Source organism: Talpa occidentalis, unplaced genomic scaffold (genome assembly GCF_014898055.3).
Source record: "Talpa occidentalis isolate TD23 unplaced genomic scaffold, MPIMG_talOcc4v2.1, whole genome shotgun sequence".
Classification (NCBI taxonomy): domain Eukaryota; kingdom Metazoa; phylum Chordata; class Mammalia; order Eulipotyphla; family Talpidae; genus Talpa; species Talpa occidentalis.
In genome coordinates this window covers 110,057,950-110,064,881 of record NW_026555331.1, presented here as the reverse complement: position 1 = coordinate 110,064,881, position 6,932 = coordinate 110,057,950, and positions in this window count along the sequence as shown.

Below are 6,932 nucleotides of genomic sequence, written 5' to 3'. Positions count from 1 at the left end.
TCCTGGTAACATTTCAGGCTGGGATTACACTGGGGATCTGAAGCTCCCATCTGCATTGGTGTCAGGGGCACTAAAGAGTCATCCACTGGGCTTCCAGGGGTCGGATTATTGCTAAAGAGATCATTCCCAATGGAAGGTGCAGGAGCAATGGGGAGGCTGCATTTGGTTATGATGCAAAGTGGGTGTTAGAGGTGGGAGGGGAAAGGGAGACCCTAATCTTGAGGGTCAGCAAATGACCCAAAGTTAGAAATAATTTGAAGGGAATATTGTCATGAAAAGAAAGGCAGTTTGGGGAGGCTGACAGATGAACTTAAAGAATATAAAGAAAAGAAATACTGAATTTTAAAATGTGGGTATTATTAATGTTTGTATAAATATATTTTTTAAAACCTCCTAGATCTTTTTCATACTATTTTTTCACCTCAACATTAAAACCTAAACATAAGATCTTTTCCTGTGGTTGTAAAATGATGTTTTTAAGAAAAAGAAATGTATTGGGGATAAAAAGACCTGTGTTCATGTAATCAGGCATTTAAAAGAGGTTCGTGTGGATGACAGACACTGATTTAGATATATGAAGCCTCTTTAGTTCCCAGTTCCATTGTAATGATTTCAATGGAACTAAAATACTGTTTTAAAGAAGAGGAAAATGGTGTTAACTACTGACTATGTGCCAGGTGTGACACTTAGCCTTTTATATGCACCTTCTAACTCCGTCTTCATGCACAGCACAAGATAGGCATTACTGTATATTATTAGTATCCTCATCTTATTCATGAGGACATGAGTCTTGCAAACATCAGTCAATCCCTTGCCAAGGTCATGGGGATAGTCAGTGCTGGGACTGGGATTTGAAGATAGGACAGTCTGACTCCACAAATCAAAAGACTTCCCTGGCTTAGGATAGTGCTGGTTTTCCTATCTTATGTAATTTTCCCTAAAAGAGTCATAGTGGCAGTGAGGGTGGGAACCCAGGCTTGAGGCTAGGTGGGCACAATGCCAGAGCATGCCAGCTGTGTGGCTTTGGGCACTTGCCAATCTCTCTTTGCCCTCTTGGAAAAGGAGGAGAGTAATCGGCCTTGCCTCACTGGTTTACTGGGAGGATTGCACGTGCTAAAGCTTGTCCAGAGTGCACTGAACAGAGCTTGGCACATCATAAGCACCCACACATGACATTAAATTAGAATTATCATTGTAGTGGCATTTTAATTCCATTCCTCCTTTCCTAATTTGAGAGATCATCACCCAAATATTAGGCCATGGTGTCATCAGCCCTCTTTTCCTGGCTGGACAGTCCCAGATTTAGAGTCAGGATATGTAATATTTACAATTGTGGAACGTACTCATAAGTATAACTTTAGGCAAGTATAGATTTTACTTGTATTGATTATATCCATGTTTTCCTTCCCTCTGTTCTGCATCCTCTATTGTTGGGTTAAATAAGAAATCTAGCCTTTCTATAGTCGTTATTATCCAGGAGTTTCTCTGCACTAGGCATTTTATGAATTTTTCCTCACTAACCTCTTTTTATTCATATTATAGGTAGATATCATTTCCATTTTTTACATGAGAAAAGTGCATTTATGTTTTCTATATTTTATCATGCCTATAGCATTCATTACAACCTTAAACTTAATTTAAAATAGCACAGATAATTAAACCAAGGTTTTGCTATGTTTGCAAAGACACGTCTAGGTAACTAAAGTCCTCCCTATCTGTCACTATCCCAAAGGAGCTAGGGGTTCATGTTCAGTGAACCTTTAATAAATCCTTAAAATGTGCCTGGGTTGGCAGATTTTTCCATATTGTTTCGTTTAAATCGTCTGTCAATTCTATGAAGAAATGTCTTGTGACTCCTACTTCGCATATAGAAAAGCAGTTTCAAAAAATTTCAGAAGGGTTTCAAGGATCACGCAATCACTAAGTGGAGGGTCTGGGATTTGAACCCAGCCATCTCTGCCTCACTCCATCTATAGGGGGAATCCCATCACCCAACACTTATCTTTGTACAGTCTGCACAAGTTTCACACAGGTCTCTCTGGTAAGCCAGATGTTTGATAAGTCTTTTATACCTTTTCATTCACGAGATGCTACCTTTTCCCCCTTTCTTTGAATCTGAGCTGACTTCTGATTGTTTTGACCAATAAAGTCTGTGAAGGGTCATATGCCTTAGTCTTTAAGAGAACTGGAGTGCAATACTGCCACAAAAGAGGTTTGATTTATAGACCACCATGCTATGAGGAATCTCAAGCTTGCCATTTGAAGAGGCTTTGTATTTGCGGGGGAGAAAAGGGTGAGGAAAGAGAGACCCAGGAAGCTTCTGGCTATACCACCCTGTAGGGTAAATGAAATTATCAGTTTTTTTCTGCCCTCCTGCCATTAGCATCTATGAACGACACCTGTGGTCTTGTATGCAGGCCTGATGGCGGCACCTCGAACATGGTGTGGGTGTATGTGAGTAGGTGCACCTGTGCCAGAGGCTGAGTATATAGGGCCACATCACAGAGGGTGGGGATGGCAGGAGATCATGTGGTGGAGAGCAGTGGAGAGCGTCAGAGAATGGCTAAGAGAGGAAAGAGCATATGGAGATTTGAAAGGGAGCCTGCTGTCTCTCTGCTGGCTCATTTCCCCTAACCTGTGGGGATGATGCTAAAAGCTCCAAGGTTCTCTTTCAAGCTGCCTGAACTAACAATGTACCTACCCGGCCTGGGATGATTGCAAAACACACCCCCAGTCCCTGCTGTCATCCCAAGTGAGGTCTGGATGGTATGGAGCAGAAGCGAGTCATCATCCTGTGCTGTGTTCAGACTCCTGACCCAGGGAATGGTGAGATACACTAATAATAAAATGTTTTCAGCCACTAAGAGTAGTTAGTTATGTAGAATAAATAATGGGAACAGCACCTCTCGGAGGGTTGTTAGAATTATGCTATACCTGTAAAAACTTAGTGTCTGACACTTAGTTGATTAAAAGTGAGTTATTCCTTATTTAACAACATTTATTAAACAAGTTGTTTTATATCCTGTACTACCGGGGAGGGACTCAGAGGTGACTAGGATGCAAACAGTAGGGCCCATGTAGAAATTAGGAGTAACTACAAACTGGTCCACATTTTCTTTTGAGTGAGGAATGCGCTGTGGCCCACTCTGATCCCCTACATCATTGTCATTGTCGCTTCTGGACCTGGGAGTGTGACAGTCACAGTAGGAGTCAGTCACTGCAGTGGGAGACCTGCTCTGTGTCTGGACAGGCCTGGAGGGGTTAAGCCCTAGGATGTTGTCCCATCGCTGCAGATGAAAATTCAGCTGCTATTGATTTCTGGTAAGCACTCCTGCCCTTCCCAGGTCAGAAGAGAAACCCAAACCATTGTTGAGTAAATACAGTATTCTGTTCACTACATCAATTAGGCTGACCCTAGGGGCTCTGGGAGCGCCCTCCTCCCCCATTTACAATGACAGCTGCCATGCTAATGAATCCACAGTGACATGATAATTAAACCTTCACACAAAGTGGGGCTTTCCCAGGGTAGCTATCTTAGCAGCGGGGGTAGTCTGGACGAAGGGCAGGGGTTGTTCCAGGGCCATGAGGTGACGAGCAGTGCCTGGGTCATTCCAAGCTTTGCACCGCGGGTATCGGCTGGGGCACTGCAGCTGCTGCCTCTAGCACTGGTGACAGGGATGGGCAGGCAGGGCCCGGGAAGGACACTGCTCAAATGCTGCTCTTGCTTTCCTTTATCCTGGGAAAATCCTTAATGGAATATAACCTGAAAGGAGTCTCAGCTTCATTATAGAGGGACCGGGGTGCCCTGTCAACTCCCAATTGGACTGGCTTAGCCCCTCCCCTCCGGAAGCTTAGAGACATCCAAGGGAGGGGTGAGCAAATATGAGACAGTAAAGGCCAGGAAACCTTACCTTCCTGGTGTCAGAAGGAAGTCAGGGCTCACCTGCCGGCCCTCCCACCCTTCTCATTAGCCTTTTGGGAAAATCAGTCTTACTCTGAGCAGGTCATTACAAATGCAGATGTCCCTGATTCCACGGTGCAGTTGCAATTTTCCATCCTTGTGAGGATTCCATCCTTGCAAGAACAGAGATTTGGGAGTCAGGTGGACCGGCTCATACTTCCCTCCACAAGTCAGCTCTGTAATCCGGTGCAAGTCATATGGCCTTTCTGAGCCTTCATTTCCTTAACTATAAAATAGTATCATAACAACTACCTACCAACCATGCTTGAGATTAGGGAAGACAGTTTATGTAGAAATCTTAAGACAGTGTTTTCATAAATAATAAATGATAGCACTTTACTGACAATGGTAAATTTCTTCAAAAACTTAAGTTGTCTCCACAGAAAGAAGTGGGCCGATTGAATAGAAATCTGTAAGGCACACGTGAAGACATCATCTTCATCTTGGGTACTTCTACACGTGCTCAATCTGTGCCTTATAGACGCCCACTCAGTCGACCCACTGTGTAATTTAACGTGTGCTTGGTATAAACAAGGGAAGGGAGAGGAACAGAAAATGACCTCTTTGGGGAATAGAAAGAGACAGAAGAGGGAGGAGTGTCCTGGCTCAGGACTGCCAGGCATCACCCATGAGAGATGACTAATGGAGCACCCGCCACCCATCCACTTGGGCATCATTCATACAAGGACAGACACATATAGTAGGGGCTCATGACACAGAGGTGAACACAAGCCAAACCTGTGGCTGGTCTTAAAAATAATCTGGTCAACTAAGTGAGTGAATGAACAAGGTACAGTGTTCCCAGTCCTTGGAAAACACAGCACAATGGCACCTGACCTTCTCTCTCTCTCTCTCTCTCTCTCTTTCACACACACACACACACACACACACACACACACACACACACACACACACACACTCATATGCCCTGCTGCGTCTCTCACCTTCAGACTAACCCTCAGGCTGAGCTGTGCTTTAGGGAAAACAAGTGTGTATTTTACAAGATATCTAGAGAGCAGGTGGGAACCTGCAAGTATATGCTCAGATGAATGTGCTCAGAATCTTATGGAGTCACCGTTAGGCAGGTAAGAAAATCCCAATGTTGAATTCAATCCTTAGGATTCTGAAGTCCCAGCAGGTAAAGCATGTGTTGGCTTAGCCATGCCCGCCATGGCCCAACATTGGAGAGAGTCCTCCTCATTCTAGGCTTTGCCATCTCAGGGCCAGGCAAGGTCTAAGATATCTTCTAGAAATAGAACTGTGATTTTTTAATCTTGTGATTCAATCCTCTTCCCCTCATGCTATGAGCAGCTAGTGCTTATATTAGTTCCAATTAACGTGTGCTTGGTACAAACAAGGAAAGAACCAGCACTTTTGGTTCTTCTATTTGCTTCCCAGTTACCTAAAGGAAAACCACTCAAGCTCACAAAACCTGTGCTGTCCTGCAAAAGAGATTTGATTACCTTAAGACAATCTAATTTGATTAGTCAAGGTAATAAAAAAAAAGTCAAACTTTTTGTTAATTAACAAATAATTGCCAAGCACCTACTAGGTTAAAATCCTGGGGAATTAAGAAAGAAATGATCCTGCTTCTTCTGCTGGTCAGTGTCTAGGGGTTGGGTGTTGGGTGTGAAGGTGGGTAGAAGATGCAGAAACACCTACAAACATGCTCTTACAAGACCTGCTTAGGAGGGACAATAGGCAGTGAGATTAACTTGAGGATGGCTTAAGCATTCTTTGGGGAAAGGCTGAGCATGGTGCTTTTATGGCTAACCTCATCTTTGCTGTGGGAGTTGATATGGTTCTGGGGATCAAGCTAAAGGTTTGAAATTGAGCTCCTGGGATTTCCAATCCCTGTTCAGCCTAAGCTGCCCAGAAGAAGTTGTTGCCTTGTGCCCGGGGGCATCCAGGCAGATGCTATAAGACAAGAGTTGGGGAGGAAAGACCAGATCATCCTTTGGACCCCAGGATGCTCTGAGTAGTTCAGTTTCTATAAGGGTGACCTTTTTACATCTTTAAAAATTGAGATGAAGAAATGCCAGGAAGCTGTTTCAGTGCTTTTTTGCACTAAGCTGTTGCTACCCAAAGTGTGGCTCCTGGACCAGCAGCATCAGCGTCCTCTGGGAGCAGGTAAAAAGGGCAGTATCTCAGACCCCCAGGCCTACCAAAGCAGAATGTGAGGGTTAACAAAATCTCCAGATAATTCCTGGCACACTGACGCTTGAGAAGCACTGGTTTACATAATAGAAATGTCATCTGTGGCTTCTGTCTCACTGGGTGGTCGTAGTGGTACTGGATTCTCCACACCTCTTCTCTCTCCCTCTGCCCCTCCCTTCTCCTTGCCTTCCTCTCTCCTTTCCCCTCTCCTGTTTCCTCTCCCTCCCCATGCTCTGTAAGTAGATCATGCCCTTCGTTTCTAGGCTTGCATCCACATACACGCCTCTTCTCCCACTCTGCAACCGTTTCTTTGGCATCAGGGAGAGCCCTCCATTGCCGTAGCCCATTGTGATCATCCACCATGGCTCAGCAGTACCTTGCTGTGCTAGCCACCTCCGGGACCCCATTCCCATTACTTTCTCTCTGCAAGTTTCCTAAGAGACAAAGAGAACCCCATTTATCGTGGGAAAGTGAGAGATGGGAGAGGGGAAGGGAGAGGACACAGGGGCATAGTAGGATGGGAAGGACCAGGTGAAGGAGCCAGGAAATCTAGAGAAAAGATGGGTCTGGAACAAGCAGCAATGGTTATAGGCGAACAATGGGATCATGGCTTTGTCCTTTGCTGTTTACCAGTTTCCAACATTTATTTTTTTAATCATCCCTTGGCAGGTATTCATTGAGGTGCGAGCTTTGCTCCAGGCCCTGTTCTGGGTGCTGAGCAAATAGGAACCACACCTGGAGCATAAGGTGAGTGGCAAAGACATTCACTGATAAGAGGTTGCCAGAGTAGCTGGCAAGAGGATAAGCAGGGGTC